Source organism: Phyllostomus hastatus, unplaced genomic scaffold, assembly GCF_019186645.2.
Source record: "Phyllostomus hastatus isolate PE091 unplaced genomic scaffold, TTU_PhHast_1.1 phas_contig_209, whole genome shotgun sequence".
Classification (NCBI taxonomy): Eukaryota; Metazoa; Chordata; class Mammalia; order Chiroptera; family Phyllostomidae; genus Phyllostomus; species Phyllostomus hastatus.
The window spans coordinates 12,769,057-12,786,266 of NW_025333735.1; the positions used below are offsets into that span (position 1 = coordinate 12,769,057).

General features: G+C 33.8%; 1 protein-coding gene across 1 annotated transcript in view; it reads left to right on the top strand.

Annotated features, from left to right (window-relative positions):
• LRRIQ3 (leucine rich repeats and IQ motif containing 3) overlaps window positions 1-17,210 on the top strand; it is a 100,767-nt gene that overhangs the window by 51,428 nt on the left and 32,129 nt on the right. The gene's annotated exons all lie outside the window — the stretch shown is intronic.

Sequence of the window (17,210 nt, forward strand, 5' to 3'; positions counted from 1 at the left end):
TAAGGTGGTTTAGTCATATTTTGTTAGGAAGGAGAGAAAGAGGTAAGAAAGAGTGATGGTCAGGAGCCATTACACCCTTTGTCTGGACATTTCTGGAGAGGGTGCATGTGTTCTTCCCTGTTATCAACAAAATGAGGAAAAGGGTCAGGAGAGCAATCCAATCCACTTTCTGTGGAGGGGACCTCTTACTTGGCACCACTTCTAGCACATCCATATCTTGTATTCCTTTATGGCATTGCATAGTTTCTGGGAACACCATATATAATCTAATACGGCAGTCATCTATCCTAAAGTAAGATTTGCTTTAGAACTGCTGATTTGGTTAAATACTAGGATATTTTATTGATTTTTTCCTTCCAAAGGTTTATTTTTCTCAATACTAAAAACATGACATTTTTTGTACAACAGAATAAAACAACAGTGTTCTCACAGTCCTCCTGTGAACTTTTCCCATTAACTAATGTTAAATACATTTTCCTGAAGATTTATAGATTTATTTTTAAACCTGGTGAACTGTTATCTTTTAATATATTATAATTTTAATAAGGTTTCAAAAATATAATCTAACTTTTTAATTATACTCCATATGCATGGAAATATATAAAAGCTGATATTAATGGAGACTGTTTAGGTGTCAGAATTTTAAGTAATTATTCTGCTAGTTTTTATTTGTTTCTAATCAGAAATCATGTTTTATTTACATAGTAAAACAAAATAATTTTCATTTTGGATAAAAAGATTATACCTCCATTATTTATAATATCAATATAGAAATAGTGCCTTCAGAACCTCTGTTTTGTGTCATATTCCACAAAATCAATTATTTTTTATAGTTCATAAGCATTATTTTTCAGAGCACTTTCAGTTTCATAGCAAAATTAGTGGAAAGTACAGAGTGTCCATAGATTCCCTGTCACCACGCATGTACAACCTGTCCTACAGTAGTACATTTGTGGTAATTTATGAACCTAAACACATCATTATCTCCCAAAGTCCATAGTTTAAATTAGGGTTTACTCTTGGTGTTGTACATTCTATGGGTTCTGACAAATATATAATGATGTCTATCCACCATTAGAGAGTGTCATACAGAATACTTTTAGTGCCCTAAAAATTCTTTGTGCTCCGCAACATATTCATCCCTTCCTCCCCCAACCCTGAGCAACCAATCATCTTTTCACTGTCTCCCTAGTTTTCTCTTTTCCAGAATGTCATACTGTTGGACTTGTATAGTATGTAACCTGGTCAGATTGACCTCTTTCACTTAGTAATATGTATTTAAGTTTCCTCTAAACCCTTTTATGGCTCAATCGCTGATTTTTTTAGCACTAAATTATATTTCATTGCCTGGATGTACTAGTTTATTTATTCATCTATCTATTGTAGGACATCTTGGTTACTTCCAAGCTTTGGCAATTAGAAACAAAGTTGGTATACATATTCATGTGAAAGATTTTGTGTGGACACAGGTTTTAATTTTAGGGTGTTAAATATAAGGGAACATGCATGCTGGATTATATGGTAAGAGCATGTGTAGTTTTATTTTAAAAACTGACTAATTGTCTTCTAAATTTGATGTGCCATTTTGCATTCCTACCAGCAGTGAATGACAGTTCCTGTTGCTCCACATCCTCACTGGCATGTGGTGTTGTCAGTGTTCTGGATTTTGGCCATTTTAATATGTGTGTAATAGGATCTCATTAATGTTTTAATTTGCAATTTCCTAATGACATGATGTTGAACATCTTTTCATAGGTTTATCTTCTGTGACAAAGTTTAATTTTTTATAATTAGAAAAATGAGATGGTTTATTACATGCTCTATGTGAGTAGGAGAAGAAAGAGAAAGAGTCACCTAGTTGGGGCCACAGCATCGCACAGTGCACGAGTCCTTTTACATCGCCATCTGTGTGGAAGACAGGCCCCGGAGTTGTGCAGGGCTAAGCCTTCATGGCAAGGCAAGGTTGTTCGAATTTTCTAAATCCAAGTAACTAATCATATTTGACAGTGGTTTTTTGCACTTGCTTTAAATTCAGGTAAATATGGAGGAGAGAAAAAGAATAATCAGCTTTACAATATTGCAAGCCACAAAATATTGAATCTACTTTTGCCCTCTTATTTGTCTAGTTTATCAGTAAGTGATATTAAGAAAATATCAAGAAGGTTGATCTTATATGAGAATCAGATGTGGAATGAGTCACCTCAGTTTATTATGTGAGGTGTTAAAAATAAACTTATGGATAGGTACTTTAATGTTTTAAATTTTATTGTTTTGTGAACTGAGAGTGCTTCCTTATACTAGAAACTGACCTTTATTATCAAAGAGCTTCTGAGATGTTGTTTTAGGTTATACAACTCTAAGAAAGTATCTTCATAATGACATGTTTATATCTTTTCTAAAAATTGCCCTCTGTGGTCTATCAGTCATTTTGGGGCCTCTTCAACAATACAGTTCATGTCAAATGGGTATTTTTTGAATTCTTAGAATGTCTTTTGCACTGTAATAAACTCTAAGGCCTTAAAAATGGAAATCAAGCAGATTTTGTTCTGAAACTTGTAGGTGGAAAGAAAGAACTAGGAAAAGCTCACTCACTGGGTAGGGACTGATTACATAAAGTGTGGAATTCCAAAGAGTATACAAACTTAAATTCTGACTAGTCAGTTTTCTATGTCTAATGGGTCTGATGAAAGAAATTGGAGTTTTTCTAAATTTTAACACCATTGGGAAATAGTGGCACTTAGTGTCAGGTAGACATATGGGTTATTTATCAGAAGAGTTTTGAGAGCAGATACTGGGGCTACCAAAGGCTAAGAATAACTTAATTGATGTTTAATTCAGCCTTTTGGGGGTCCAAAGAAGCAACAATGATGGCTTGGAACTGAAGCTGTTGCTTAATGACCTCAGCAACAACATAAAGGGCTAAACTTAACCATTTAATAAAGTTTTCCTGGTATATATTATGTGCTTTCTAGGTTTCAGGCCATCTGCTCCTCACTGGCAGTAAAAATAAAATAAATACTGTTCCCTTTAATCAAAGATTTTACTAAGACTAAATGGAGAAGACTTGGAGGTAGATGAAGAAGCCTAGAGCAGATGCATTCCAGGATAACACTAGATGCCATTTGAAGCTGCTCAGATCCAAGGAATGCAGTTAGCTGACACCTCAACTTATTAGGTTTTTTTAAAAAATTATTTTATTGCTGTTCAGTTACAGTTGTCTACATTTACCCTCCACCATTCCCTGCCTACCCCAGCCAAACCCACCTCCCTCCCTTGCTTCCACCCCACCCCTTGGTTTTGTCCATGTGTCCTTATAGATGTTCCTGAAAACGCTTCCCCCCATTATCCCCTCCCACCTCTCCTCTGGTTACTGTCAGTTTGTTCTTACTTTCAGTGTCTCTGGTTGTATTTTGCTTACTTTTTTCTTTTGGCTTATTAGGTTCCTGTTAAAGGTGAGATCATATGGTATTGTCTCTCATGGCCTGGCTTATTTCACTTAAAATATTGCTCTCCAGTTCCAGTTCCATCCATGCTGTTGAAAAGGGTAGGAGCTCCTTCTTTCTCTCTGCTGTATAGTATTCTATTGTGTAAATGTACCATAGTTTTTTGATCCATTCATTTACTGATGGGCACTTAGGTTGCTTCCAGTATTTGGCTATTGTAAATTGTGCTGCTATGAACATTGGGGTGCATAGGTTCTTTTGTATTGGTGTTTCAGGGTTCTTAGAATATAATCCCAGCTGTAGAATTGCTGGGTCAAAGGGCAGTTCCATTTTTAGTTTTCTGAGGAAATTCCATACTTTTTTCCACACTGGCTGCACCAGTTTGCATTTCCACAAACAGTGCACTAGGGTTCCCTTTTCTCCAAATCCTCTCCAACACTTGTTTGTTGATTTGTTTATGATGGCCATTCTCACTGGTATGAAGTGGTATCTCACTGTAGTTGTAGTTTGCATCGCTCTGATGGCTAGTGATGCTGAGCATCTTTCAATATGCCTCTGGGCCCTCTGTATATCCTCCTCAGAGAAGTGTCTGTTCAAATCTTTTGCCCATTTTGTAATTGGGTTGTTTGTTTTCCTGGAGTGGAGTCATGTTTACCTCCACTTTCAAGTTTAGGTCACGCTATTCTCCAGGCACCCTCCAAGCAATTACTGAGTAAGGCAGTATTACAAGGACCTGGCCATTTCTGCTCAGTGTGGGACTTTCAGATAGACATAATTTGCTCTGAGGCTCCTGATTGGTTGGGAGAAACTTTGGCTCTTCCTGCTTATTCTTCTTTCATTTTCCTTTAATGGGTATTACCTCCCAATAAACCTTTTGTGCACTTACCTTTGTGTTGGTATTTCCATTCTGGAAAATCAGTCTGTGACACCATTTATTATGCTTAGCTCCATAGTGAATAAGCAAGATCTGAAACCAAGCAATTGCAGAATTAGTTTTGAAAAGTAGCAGGTGAATGCTAATTTAATACATAATCTGAGATATAAAACTGTGGGGGTTGCCAAGGTCAACTCAGAGGTCACCAGAAAAAGGAGAAAATTGAGCAGAGGATTTAAATAATAGCATAACGTCCAAGAAGGCAAAGGGATAGGAACCATGAAGTGCTTATAGTAATAGTAAATACTTTGGTCATTGAGATGAATGAAGGAAAATTAAGTGAGTTAAACTGAGACATGGACATGAATTATTCACTTACCTAGCATATCCACACTGTACAAGCTGCCTACCCATTAGTCACTTGGGAGCCATCTCAGTTAGCAGATCTGTTATCAGAGAGGGACCACATCCACATAACTTCTGCTATAGTGTGTTGTTGTAATTTGTCTACATTCTATTTGTTGTTGTTAACCTCTTATGTGCCTAATTTATAAATTAAACATTATAACAGATATACCATGGGTGATTCATTTTAGGGCCTCACTAGTATACCAAAATCCAAGAATGCTCAATGCCTTTTATAAAATGGCTTATATATTGAATATAACCTATACATATGCTCCTATATCATCTTTAAATCATCTCTAGATTACTTATAATACTTAATACAATGTGGATACTATATTAATAGTTGTTACACTGCATCATTTATGGAATAATGACAATAAAAAGTGTATACATGTTCAGTAGAGATCTAAGCATTATAGGCCTAAATACTTACTACACATCAGCAAAAACATAACATATTTTTCAGAATATTTTTGATCAGTAATTTGGAATCCATGTATGCAGGGGGATGATGAGTAGCTATACATGGATTTTCAAATGTGTAGGTGGGGGTTTAGGGGAAAGGTTAGGATCCCCAACCCTTGTATAGTTCAAGGGTCCACTCTAATTGAAAATGAAAATATGACTTAACCAAAATTTGTGGGGTGCAGTGAAAGCAGTGCTTAGAGGGACCTTTACAGCACTGAATGCATATGTTAGAAAAGAAGAAAGATCTAAAAATAATCATCTAAGTCTCCACTTTTGAAAACTAGAAAAGAGCAAGTTAAATCCAAAGCAGAAGGAAATAAATAGTAAAAATTAGATCAGAAATCAATGACATTGAATATGTCACTACGCAGCCAAATTTAATTCCAGTTAGAATACTAATGTTCCAGTCACTTGAACAAGATGTAATAATTAATGGTCCAGCAAACTTTAAGTTAAAATATAAAACAAGCTCTCTACATATGCTGTGTATAATGTGGCATGGAAGTAGACTAAGCATAATAAAAACTTTCCATTTGGAAAAAAGGAGTGATGAATATGAATATGTGGTCTTTTGAGCTTGGCTTTTTTCACTTAGCATAATGGTTTTGTTTTTAAGATTTTATTTATTTATTTTTAGACAGAAGGGAAGCGAGGGAGAGAGGGAGAGAAACATCAATATGTGGTTGCCTCTAGTGTGCCCCCTATTGGGGGCCTGGACTGCAACCCAGGCATGGGCCTTGACTGGGAAACAAACCAGCAACCGTTTAGTTTGCAGGCCAGTGCTCAATCCACTAGGTCACACCAGCCAAGGGGAGCATAATGTTTTCAAGATTCATCCATGCTGTAACATGTATTAGTACTTAACTTTTATGGCTGAATAATATTTCATTGTATTATATATATTATATATGTATATCACATTTTAAAATCCATTCATTAGTTGATTTTTTTCCAATTTATGGCTATTGTGAATTAAGCCGCTATGAACATTCATGTACAAATATTTGTGTGGACATGTTTTTTCAGTTTTTATGGTGTGTATACCTATTTATAGAGTTACTTGATGATATAGTAACTTTATGTTTATGTTTTTGAGGAACTACCAAAATGTCACAGCAGTTGCAGCATTTTGCATTTGTGTCATCAATGTATGAAAGTTCCACTTTCTTTAAATCCTCACCAACACTTGTTATTGCTTGTTTTGAATCATAGCCATCCTAGTGGATTTGAAGTAGTACTTCATTGTAGTTTTGATTTGCATTTCCATATTGACTCATGGTGCTGAGAATCTTTTCATGTATTCACTGGCATTTGAGTATCTTTTTTGGAGAAATGTCTATTCAAATCCTTTTGATTATTTTATAATAGGTTGTCTTTTTATTGGTGAGTTGTAAGAATGCCTTATATATTTTTGATACAAAACTCTTATCACATTTATGATTTGAATGTATTTTCCCATTATGCTGATTGTTCTTTTACTTTCTTAATGATATTCTCAAAGCGTAACATTTTAAAATTTTGATGAAAACCAATTAATCTTTTTTTGTTTGTCACATGCTTTTCATGTTACAACTAAGAAATCATTGTATAAGCCAAGGTCTGAAAGATTTTTTTCCTAAGAGTTTTATAATTTTAGGTCCTAAACTTAGGCCTATTATTTATTTGGAGCTAATTTTTATATACTATGAGATAGGGGTTAAACATAATTCTTTTATATGTGGATAACCAGCTGCTCAGCACCATTAAAAAAGCAAACTTTTATTTAATTATCTTAGTGCCTTTATCAGAATTCATTTTTTCATCTATAAAAGTTTATTCAGGGTTCTAAATTCTTTTCCATTGTTCTGTATGTCTACCCTCACAATAATTTTGGCATTGCAGATTTTCTGTTAAATAATATATCACTGAGGAAAAAAATGCAATATCTTAAATCTTCATAGTATAATTTCATTATTGTAAAATGCTTAAGATTTAAATTTATCATGAATTTATATTTTATGTCATTATATTCAATTTTTAAAAACTCAATGTGCAAACTCCTTCCATATGTGCAAAAAATATAATATTTATCTCCAAGTTTTTGAAAATTTTGAAATTTTAAGGTTGATTATAGGGTAGTAAATTTCTGGTGCAGAGAAAAAGTTTCTGAGTATCGACAAATGGAGACAATTTTCAAAGCTCTTAGAGACACTTGATTTTTTTATCCATGAAACAATGATATAGACCACGTGTCATAGTGCAAAATTTCATGGTCTTTATCACCACATCAGCTTTACCTTTAAACTTTAAGGCAGTAGATATATACTGACGTATGTTTATACATATAAATGGATATCGATATAGATCTTTTTATATGAGTGATGAAACTTTGTTTTAAATTGCAAGTTCAATACTCTGACTTCAGTGCTTTTTTATATTTTACTTCAGAATACTATGGGAAAATCAAGAAGAGGAAATCTTCTGTAGGAATTTCTTGTTAAGATGAAGCATTAGAATAATGACCAGTGTGTCCACATAATTAAGCATACATATGTGGTGTAACATACAAGAAAGTGATTGTCAAAAAAGAAAAGATCAAGGGTAGAATTTACAAAAACTTCTCAACCAATGTTGTGGAGGTGAGAATTAGCTTGGCACATGTGTGAATGGAAAGCAAATTATCCTAACTATACCAAGATATTTGCTAGAGGAACTGTGGAAACTGAAGTTAGATAGTGCTGTTAATAGACACATTAATTTTCACCTGGGGGATTAAAATGATTATTTGGTAAGAAAACATCTATACATTTTAATAAAGTGCAAATATGCATATCAAATTATTTAGAATTAATAAGTTATGCTTGTTATTCAAACTTTTATATACAGTAGTGAACGACCTAATGTTAGGATGATTATTTGTTTTGTTTGTAATATCAAGTAGAGAGTAAAGAGTGGAGACATACCCATTAGCCAGAAGTTTTCTAGATAGTGAAATATTATGGACAAATAACAAGAGGATGTAGGAAGGGTTCCAGAGTCTAGATGAAAAAGCATAATAGAGGCTGTAGATTTTGGTAATTTATGGGCCTCTTAAAATTTTGTTTCAGTTCACCTTTTCAATGTCTTTTCTCATATTCTATTATAAAGAGTACACTTCAGCCAGTTTAGTGTCTTCACTGTTTTCATTTCCTTGTTATTCTTACCTGCTTCCCTCTTGTTTTCCTTATGTAAATAAAGAACAAGGGGAGACCTCCTCCCAAAAAAGAATTTATTTATTTAAAAAAGTGTTAATTCTTACATGTTAAACTTCAGTCACCTTCAAAGTACTCTCCGCTTGATGCAATACACCTATCGAGACATTCTTTCTACTGCTCAAAAGAGTATTTGAACCCATTGATTTTGATGCCTTTTAGTGCCTCCACCATTTTTTTTTACCTCTTCCACACAGGGAAGCAAAAAAGAGTTGTTAGAGCAAGATCTGGTGAATAGGGAGGGTGGGGCATAGGGATCATACTGTTTTTGGTCAAAAATTGCTGAACACTCAGTGTAGTGTGGGCAGGTGTGCTCGTAAGTCACTCATCATGAAATGGGCAAATGCATTGAAAGAATCTTCAAAAAAAAGTTCACTGAAGCCAAAAACAGCCTCTCACAACACCACCAGCTGGTACACTGATACAGATGGGTTCCTAGAAAATTCATATAGCAGGGGAAGCGTGCACTATGGGGTGTTTTTGGGTCCCCCCTTGTAATATCTATCTTTTTATGCCTGCCTAATTCATGTTTCCAGTTGCATTCAACTTTCTGATAACACTTACAGTTTTTAAAATATCAGTCATAGTAGAAATTTAACATAATTTTAATCTTATAATTTATAGGAAATAGTATATTAATTGAAGCAAAATGTACTAGGGTAAGAGATAATTTGGATTGGAGCATTACAGGAGGTAAAAGGTTACAGTGACAGGAACTAGCAAAGGGTGGTCAGTCTGGCCCGTAGCTTTGTATTCAAGAAGTACTGTAAGCTCTGCCCACTTGCCTAGCACCACCAACTGACCATGTGTACAATTTGTGCAATCATTTGTACACATGGGTGGAAAGTTCATCAGCATTGAGACTGGGCCAGGCTGAGATAGAAGGTTGGTGTTGATGTTGTCTGCCATCAGGCACCAAAGCCTAGGAGCTGTGCTGCAGGATTATTTTAAGAACAAAACTGATGCTAAAGACTAGGTTGCTAGAATGGAGGCTTGGGAAATAACCCAAGGAAGATGTTAAGTGAGAACTGGAAACATTGCAAAAGCATAATAGAATGATGGAACGTGAAGAATGAGATAAAAATCTAATTACCAGGACTATGTGTTAGGTTATGAGCAAAGGCAAATTAATAGGGAATTCTAAGGATTGATCTGAAGAGGCTTATTGAGTCCTGCTTTAGGTCCTAGAATTGGAAGGAGAATAGAGTTTGTATGTTGGGTATTTAGTAGCTCCACAGGAAGGAAAAGATGATTACAGGAATAGAGCATTATATCTCACAGCTTTTCCTGCAGAAGAAAAACATTGCTGCATGTTATGCGAGTTTCCAGTGTTAGAATTAAGCTCAGTAAAAATAACTATATTTGATCTTGGCTGCTATGAATCCGTGAGCCTATTATTTGAGGGCATCATATCTACCTTTTCATAGACAGGGCTAATATAGTACAAAGGTACTACTACGTGTCCTCCCTCCAATTTATCTCCATTTCAGTGTATTACCTTTCTTCCTACAATTATGACATCAAACAATCTATCTCATAGTAGGCACTGAAATGCCTTTGTTCATTCACCTCAAATTAAGTTTTGAATGCCAGGGCCAAAACCTCCTTTTTGGAATATGATTTGTTGCGTTCTTTTGTTTATGAATTAAATTAGTTCCAGAATTATACCTCATTACCTGTTTGCCTCTTTGCTTTAATTTGAAGCATGAAATAAAAGAACAAAGTCCATGATGAAACTAAGAAGAAACACTTGTTCTTTTTAATATTAGGGGAAATGATTTATCCAATTAATTGGAATATTACTACTAACTGTTTTCTGGTATCTGTTTTTATTAACATTTATTTATGTCCCACTTCCTTTGAAGGTGGCTGTGTTATGTGAATGCTTTTAACTGTAGGAATACAAGCTGCTTTCTGGCAGGTTGTATTTTATATGCTTTAGTACCCATTACCAGCCCAGTGAAAAGGCACATAGGAGGTACTCAACAAATATTTATTGATATGAAATACTATTTATTTCTTATAAAATAAGTATTCCACTTAGATTGTTTTTCATTATAATTTATAGCTCATGGATTTATTTTCTGAAAATATTAACCCACTGTGATACTATGAAAAGAATAGCTAACAGAATCCTACCAATTGTTGATATTTTTATATGTGAGGTGAGAGGAACTAGGGTATTCATGGAAAGAACACAGATTAAAAATAAGATGCAAATCAAAAATAAAATATTGAGTGCAAAAGGATCTTACAGAGTTACGAACTATGGAGTAGAATGATTTTCTTGCCAGAATTGTTACACTGGAACTCAGAACACAGAAAACAGAGGAAGTAAAGGGGTTACCACATACTGTGGTTTTTATAATAAAATTCATTACTCCAGAAATGCCATAGTCTGATGATATATAAATAAATGACATAGGTCAATTAATGAATGGCAGATACTTACTGGGTTATTAAGAAAATAAAAAATGTTTTGCTGAATAGCTTTAACTTTTCATTTAATGTTTCTTTTTGCTATTATTAGAGTTAGGATACTTGTTTGGGGGCAATTGTTCTGATACACTATGCCAAGTCATTTCCCCCCGACATCTTAGAAATGCTGATATAATCTTGAAAATACTATTTTAGAGACAGTATTAGAGTTTTATACAAGATCCACACTTTTTTAAATAGGTGCCAAGTCTTTATGCATGAAATAGTGTATATTTTCAATTTCTAAATATTTATAGGAAATCCATATACTTATTTCAAAACAAAGATCTTAGTGGAAATAGAGGTAGAAGAAAATATGTAAAACACATACCTTTCCTTTTTAGTTTTAACTTTTGAGTTCACTGAAATGTGAGAAACCTATCATTCATGTTTTTTAGATTTCTTGCTATCATGTAGAGAGCCATGATTATTAGAATTCATGAGGACCTAAATGAAAATCTGGAACTCACTATCCTCAAAGCAAAATGTAATGTTTGCTTACTATCATTAACTAATGGTACACCTCAAGAGTTTAATTGTATTTTTTTCATCTTTAAACTTTATCACTGTATTTTTCTTCTGGGTAAAAAAAATTATGGGTCCATTTTCACTGAAGTAAGTGGGCTGGATTTGTGTATTCACCTCTCATTAGTGTTAAAGGAATTGTGCACATGGTTCCCTGGACCACAGGATGAAAACCTGTCTCTGATTGGACACTAGGGATATCAGCTGCACACACAAGATAAGTGTAAAGTTGAAAAGAGAAATACACTTAGCAGTGCATCCATGCCAAATATTTTAACAACTTTAAACTTGTATAAAAATGTTCAGTGAAATTATTTACTTCTTCATACAACAAAGCTAATTCTATCATTGTTATATCCAGTGATACCATCTAAAAATTTACATACCATCTAAAATTTGCTTTTCAAAGACTGCTAATGCAAAACCTTTTAAGCTGTCTGTCTTTTTCTAAAAAAGATAACACAATCAATGAAATGACCATTCTTTACCACTTGGAATGAATTTTTTATTTGTTCAAGGTAAGGGAGAGTGGACATTTTAATGTATTTCAATATTGGCCTAAGCCTTGAATGACAAAGATTTCTATTTTATGACTCATCTAGAAATTGATAGGACTGAATTTTCTCAAAACAAATTTAGGTGCTGTATCCTGGAAAATATTAACTATTAAATTATACTACTGTTCTCTGGTCTGCTTAAGTTAGTTTAGAGATATTCCATCTAAGAATGGATTTTCACTCACAATATTCACCTAGGAAGGCTAGAGAGACTCACAGTAGATTGCAGACATTTCTTTAACATTTAAATCTTTGTTTAATAAAATACAAGGATTCAGACAAGTCCTCCTTTAATAGCTTAAGGGCCTAACATAGGGCTGTTTGTACCTTGGGAACTCTTAGTAACTACCATTTTGAATCCTTTTATCCAACTACATGAATATTGGACTTCATGTAAATAAAAAGCATTTGCACCATGGATGAAATATTTCCAATAAGAGCAGTAGGGCTGAGGTTGTTAAGAGTTCTGTGAGGAATAAATACACTGTGAAGGCATGCAGATTTAGATTTGTACTGAGGCTGAAGAACTTGTAGGCTGGCTAGCAGGGTCAGTGATAGCACTTTACTAAGCCTATATAAATATATATCACCTGAGTATGTGTATATATACTGTATCTACATGTATATAGGTATACATATTATATAATTCATCTATTGTGAGGGAGGGCCCCACAAATTGGAATTATCTTCTGGAGGGCAGGCCCCTTGTAGTACAGGCTTCTCCCACTAGGTGAGTGTTCTGGGAACCCATTTGTACCAGTGTTTCAGCTGGGATTGTCATGAGAGGCTTTGTTCAACTTCAGTGAATGTTTTTTAAAGACTCAACACATTTGTCCACTTCATAATGGGTGGTTTATGAGCACACCTGCCCACACTGTGCTGAGTGTTGAGCAATTTTTTACCAAAAACGGCATGGCTTCAATGCATCAGAATTTTTTATTATTATTGGATGAGATTCTTAATATACAGATGTCTCTCTTCACTTCCATACCTATTATAGATGAGTTTTAACTTTAACTTCTTCACTCAATAGCATCAGTGGAGAGCTCTTTTCTTACCATTTTCATTTCTTGACTTATTGTAATATAATATCAAGAGAATAGGTAGATAAAGGGATATGCATGAGTAGAGACATAATTATTTCTACAAGATGGTTATATTTGTGTTTTTTTGTGTGTGCAGGGTTGGGGATATTGAGGAATGGTAAAACAGATGAGACTAAAAAATTGAGGTCTACATTGATGTACCTGATGAAGAGCTTAGAAGAAGGGGATGGGAGGTTGTAAAGAGCTGTTGAGTTAAAAACTTTGGAATAACTATAGTGGATGTAAGATTTCAAAATAAAAGAAGGGAATGTTGAGGTGTGACCTGGAATAGAGTCTTCTAAAATTATAAGCTAGGAATTTCTGATAAAATTCTATCTGGTTGTTGGACTTTCTCCAAAAAATGGAGTTTCATTTTATATTATATTGAATCAATTATTACTGAACCAAAGTTCCTAAACTTCCACTTATTCCTCCTAGTATTTCTGTTTGGTACTATTCATCCAACATTTAACAAGTAAATATTGAGTAACTGCTCATGCCAAGGGTTATTCTTAGCACTGCATAATCAAGACAAGCAAAGTCCTTGCCCCGGTGGACTATGTTTTAAAATCATCATAATAAAAACCATGACTGTGGGAATGGGGGTCAGGTGTGGCGGGGGGGGGGAGCAACAAGGGAAAATTGGGACAACTGTAATAGAACAATAATAAAAAATAAAAAACAATACAAAAAACAAGTTGTAACACAAACAAGCAAACAAAATGAAATTGCATAAATGTTGTGATATCCTTGTAGAAGATGAGGGAGATGGAAGTGGAAGGCGGTGAGGAGTCTGAATCTCTCTTTGTTACCTCTTTTATATTCTGGATTTAATCAGATACAGCTCACTTTAAAAATAATTCAGTAGCTAGGCTGCTTTCTTTCCATGTTCCAGATTATCCATAATCTTCTGAAAATGTTTTGCCTTGACCTGACAGTGCTTCAGCTATAGTTCTGAATATGGTAAGACTACAATTTCCCGTATTCTGGATGAAATGCTTAGTACAGTATATAGTATAAGGGCATCACACAATGAACTGTTAATTAATTTACTCTGAACTATAACATTTTAATCTATTACTCATGTTTTTAATTAAATGATATAAAATTAATTTTATTCAACTGCAATATTTATTCCTATGGAAGTTCATCTGATGAATTTGACCCATTGCTACAGTCTATTGATAATACTTTAAGTTTCTGTGTGGTGTGTTAACTGCTTTTGTTTTTTTACTACCTCATAGAAAAATTTGATAAGCATTTCCTTTATATATTTATTCAAATCATTCATATAAATATTGATAAGAATAGATATCATGTCATCGGAGATGTCCTTTCAGGTTGGCATCATTTGATGAACCTTTACTCTTTTCCACGTGAAGACTCCACATCTCTGAACTCCACCTAATCATACTGCCTTTTTATAAGTAGTGAAACCATTTATTAAATATTGCTGACATGCAGGTTTCTCATATCAACAAGATTTATACCAGAATTAACTTTGTTAAGATTGAAATTATTAGTTTGTTGTCACTTTATACTGGTCCTTACTGATTATCCCTTTTCTCAGTGCTACAAAACATCCTTAAAATATTTTCTTAAGTCATTAAATACCAGTGTTTAAGGTAATTTAGTTAATAGAATATACTTTCTGTTATTAAAACAAGATATTTATTTGATTATTCCAAGGCTTCTGATAACTGTTTTTTCTCTGTTACTTCAAAGTTCAATCAGTGAGTGGGCACAGACTCCCTTCTTCTTCTTGCAGTACCTATGAAAGAGTAGGACATTTTCTGTACCTTGACAACTTGTGTAAGCCTGAGTTCATTCTGGGCTTTAGAGTCTCCCTATGAATTTGTTTCACTGTCACATATACACCCTTTGTTACGAATTCTTCTTTTATAAAGCCAGGGAAAGGAAAATGATTTCAAGTGATGACAAAGGATGCCATATGAATACATGAAGAAGGATAAATTGGAGAGCTAAAAAACTCTTTTGCTGAAAGTAATTATTTATTTAATGAGGGGACTTTTAAATCTTATGGTTCTGTAAATGACTAACAATATTTATGTTAGAGAGTGGATACTCAGATTTGACAGACAGATGTATACTTTTAACTTTAATTTTTTATTCTATTAAGGGAAGGTAAAGGTATAAGTACTAGTAGAAATGGAGTTGTTGAATATATCCTTATATTCCACTTTTATTATTTTCTCATGTGTCAGATATAAGTGTGAGATCTAGAAGAAGAGAGGATCCATTTCTATGGTTGAAATAGAATTTGAGGTGATTTTAATATATGATAAATTATATTGTTAGGAGGGAGAGACAAAAAGATTACTAAAATACAGAAAAATTCTAGAAGTAAGAAGCTACAAGATGATGGCATAAAAAGTTAAAATGATGTAATTTGGGGAGGATTGATGGTCAAATTTGAGGTTTAACAAGCATTTGAAATTGATTGTTACAGATTTGGTTGCAAAGCAATTGTCTACATTTTAATAATGTTTTGTTTAGTTTCTATTAAAGAATTAAACCCACATTAAAGTAGAAGTAACATTACTTAGTCATATTTTGATAATGTGTTGATACTGTATCATATTAAAATTATTCTTGGCAACCATAAGAAAAATTTCTAACTCTAAGAAGAATATCTGAGCTCAAAAATGCCTATTTATTTTTTTCTAACAAAAGTATACTTTTTTAATGTAAATACTGAAAAAATATTGTCCCAAGAAATTGTGTTGTATAAGATCAGTAAATGATTTTTTAGTGAAGAACAAAAACTTCAGTTTACTCCAAGACTATAAGTTAGTACCTGTCATGAGCATTCAAAAAGTCTGTATAGAGACAAATCATTTTTAGTAGAGACATTACTTATAATATTTAAAAGATAAAAAGAAACCTAAGGATATTTAATTAAATATATCTCTATTATATGGTATAGAGGTTTTGGCAGAAGATTTTAAATACAGGGGCCAGGACACATATCCAAATGTCTCTGCTAAATTACAGAATAAAGGATGTTTGTATAAGTGGACAGGTCAAGGTAGGGGAAATGTGACAATGAGTTCCCTATTTCAAAATTCTGTCAGCTATCACATATTAGAGAGTTGATGTGAACTTCCTGTCAATGGATGAAAGTGGTGCTGATCAGAAAAATTAGAAGTAAGCAGTAATAAGTTTGAAGGAAAAGTATTGTCTTCAGTATACGATGTCTGCAACATTTTCCAGGGTCACGAGCATAGCTCATGGTTGTCACAATATTACATAAGTGAGTATATGTACAGCACTTTAACACAATGCAAATGATAAGTACTCTACATGTTTTCCAGAAACAAATATACAAAAACAAACATTTCAGAAAGGAGATCCATCTGAAGACAATTTATTTTGAGTTTTTAGAATTAAGACCAGTGGTTCCTGTCAAGGAAAGCATGATATTTTGGGAAGGTTTTTCAGAATACAAATGTATATCCTCACAAAAGATTCTCATATTTTTTTCTGTGGCAGACTATAGTTGCTTGCCTACCAATATCTGTCTTTTTCTTCTTTTGGGAAAAGAGATCCCCAATTTTACTCCAGACAGCCAAGTACCTAGAAAAAAGGTCATATTTCTTATCCTTTCCTTTGTAGCTATGGGTGGCCAATGAGATATAAACCAAAGTTGTTTGGAAGGACCTCTGGGAGTTTCTTAAGAACACACAGCCTGCCTTTTATCATTTTACCCTTTCCACCATGTTGCTAACTGAGATGCACACATTGTGTTTGGCACTCTAGTAGCTATCTTGACTAATAGTCAACATTGAGTAGAGCAGTCATGTAGATGCAATAAGATAGAGCTGATAAATTTTGAAAGAACCTGGGTTCCTGATGGATCCTCTGAATCACTCCTGGATGAACTGTGAAGAGAAAAACAGTAACTCAGCATTAGTTATTAAACATTTCCAACCACATTACAGACATTGTCCAGTTTACATCTGAGGGTGGCCCCATTCTTTGCAGAGCTCCTTTCAACATTGTATTTGTAATTCCTTCCACACATATCTAATACAGTTGTATTTTTAAGACTTGTGATTATTCTAGTCCAATTTCTCTTTTTTCATATGTTCCTGCCTTTTAGTGTTCTGTGAAATAATTCT